Here is a 2,764-nt window from a genome sequence, read left to right as displayed (position 1 = left end):
TATGTTTTATTGAAAGTTGGTGTCAAGTTGGAAAACAAATAATAGTGAACCTACATACAAGAGAATGAAACCTGCCCAGTCCTACACCATCTTCATAATTGTTGCTATATTCAAGCCCATTGTTGCAGACACTGTGTCAATCTGTCTCTTTGAGGGTCTTTCTCTTTTCTCTGATCCTGTACTTTACCAAGCATGGTATCCTTTTCCAAGGACATTTTCCTCTTGATAGTGTGTTCAAAGTACAAAGATTGAATGTCATCATCCTCACACCTAAGGAGCATCTGGTTGTAAGTCTTTCAAGACATGTTTGTTACATTGAGAATCCATGGTATGTTCTATATTATTTGTCAACACCATAATTCAGATGCATCAGTTCTTTTCCACTCTTCCTTATCCATTGTCCAGCTTTTACATGTATATGAGGCAATGAAAGAATAGCATGGGTTGTGTTATGTGTGCCTTCATCCTCAAAGTAACGTCTTTGCTCTTTAACACTTTAAAGAGATCTTTTGCAGATTTCCCCAAAGCAGTATGTGGTTTGATTTCTTGACTGCTGCTTCCATGAGCATTGATTGTGGATTAAGTGAAATGAAATGCTTCACAATTTCAATATTTTCTCTGTTTATCTTGATGTTGCTTATTGTCTAGTTGTGATAATTCTTTGTGTTCTTTATATTGAGTTGTAATCCATAACAATATATATATATATATATATATGCATTATAAGCAAAGATGATGCGTAGTGGGCCATCAGGCATTCTAACTTCATTATTTTATCCTTAATTCCATTTAAGATATTTTTAAAATCCTAAGTAGTCTGACTGATAGAATCTAAGTTATGCAAAGAATTTGCTCCAATTCATCCGAAATTTCACTTTACTGCAATAATTGATATTCACTTCATTTGTCTTATAAGGTCTACTTGATTTATATTTCAATTCTTTCTCTTTCTCTACTCAGTTGTATATAAAGCACTTGTACACTTTGTTTGGTTTGATGCACTTCATGAATTCATGTTTAAGAGCTGATTGTTTTCATCCATAGGTTGAATAGACATGTATTGAATGCATTCTTTGAGATAGATGCTATGCTTTGGGCTTAGAATATGGACTAAAGGAAGTCCACCACCCTTGAGGAGCTCCAAGGCAACATGAAAAGTCAGATTTGCAAATAAATACAGAGTGTACACATAATTTTTAAAGAGATTTTGAATAAAATGTTTGAACTCATACAAAAGTTTGGATGATAACTAAACTTGAGAGGCCATAGATTATAAATTCAAATATTACAAACCAACTGCTCAAATATTACATTTAAATATATCTTCTAAATCCACCTAAGCTGAACACAGCTACTTATCTCTGGTTAGTGTTGTAAAGTAACTATTCTACTCCTAAAACAGTATGCATTATACAATTTGTATAAGAAAATTTAACAAGTATATGAAAAATTATTTACCATTCTACAACATAATTTCTTCACAATATTCTCCTGCTGATAATATCATAACTTTAATAGTTTTATAACTATAATGTTAGTGTTGATAACTATAAAAAATTAGTAAACTATAGCAAATTAATGCAATTTGGAACAATTTTCTAGATTATTAAGGCAGGGAGTGCTTTAAATAGAAACTAAGATTATCTATCATATTGATTACTAAATTATTATCTCTTGGACAAGTTGTAAAGTCATAAGTGAAAAATAGATAAATGCATATAGTTCAATACAGGAATTTAGTTGTAGTATAAAGATTTTTAAAAGAACTCCATTTTCTTATGTACTCCCAACCTTATGGATTTTCTCAGGACTAGAAGTGTTGACTCTTATATCATGCTATTCTACTTTTGTGGCTTTATCCTCATATCCTGATGTTGATGATCATCTTTTTCCAAGAGTTCTTTCTTATTCTCCATTTTTCCTTTTTTTAATAACACTATTTTCTCTCTTTTTTTGGTGAGGTGGGAGGGGTGAGATGTTGGTGTCATTTACTATCAATTCTTACTTTTTTGTTTTCTTGTTTTTATTGTTGCTGTTAAGTGCCATAGAATTGGTTCCCACTCATAGTGACCTTATGAACAACAGAACAAAATCCTGCCAAGTCCTATGCCATCCTCACAATTGTTGTTATGTTTGACCCTATTGTTGATTTCACTGTGTCTATATATCTTCTTGGAGTACTTCCTCTTTTTAGATGACCCTCCACTTTTCCAAGCATGATGTCCTTTCCCAGATATTGGTCCATCCTAACAACATGTCGAAAGTATGAAGGATTTTACTTTTTTTATATTTGTATTTATTTCTGCTCTTATATTGTTTCTATTTTCTTTCTTTCTTTGTTGTTTGTTGCTTTGGACTTAGTAATATTTTTTACTTCCATAAAACCCTGCTTTTTTAAAACTTTGAATATATATATTTAAGAATAAAATAACAAAGACCTGGATGGAAAGACTACTTCTTAACTTGTAGAGTAAATAGCGGGTACCAGATTTTTCATGAATTCCTTCCAATTGTTTATGTAGATCTTATAAGTAGTAGTTGGCTTTAGAACATACAACAGCATTTTCTAATACTTCTTATTTTTTTCTAGAATAAAATCCAATTAATTCTAGTCTCCACTTATGCAATTGTGCTGTCAACACTGTGAGACAGCACTTTGGAAAATTTCACAATTTTGAATGTACAATTTAACTTGTACTCCCTGTTTTAAGTACATTGTAAAAGTCCTGCCATCCACTGCATATCATGCCCCATGTTCAACTTC

At 31.7% G+C, this 2,764-nt stretch overlaps 1 protein-coding gene across 1 annotated transcript in view; it reads left to right on the top strand.

The window, feature by feature from the left end:
- BANK1 (B-cell scaffold protein with ankyrin repeats 1) overlaps positions 1–2,764 on the top strand; it is a 538,680-nt gene that overhangs the window by 450,802 nt on the left and 85,114 nt on the right. The gene's annotated exons all lie outside the window — the stretch shown is intronic.

This window comes from Chrysochloris asiatica, unplaced genomic scaffold (genome assembly GCF_000296735.1).
Source record: "Chrysochloris asiatica unplaced genomic scaffold, ChrAsi1.0 scaffold00211, whole genome shotgun sequence".
NCBI classification, from domain to species: domain Eukaryota; kingdom Metazoa; phylum Chordata; class Mammalia; order Afrosoricida; family Chrysochloridae; genus Chrysochloris; species Chrysochloris asiatica.
The sequence above is the reverse complement of the archived record's forward strand: the minus strand, read 5'-3'. Positions and strand labels throughout refer to the sequence as shown.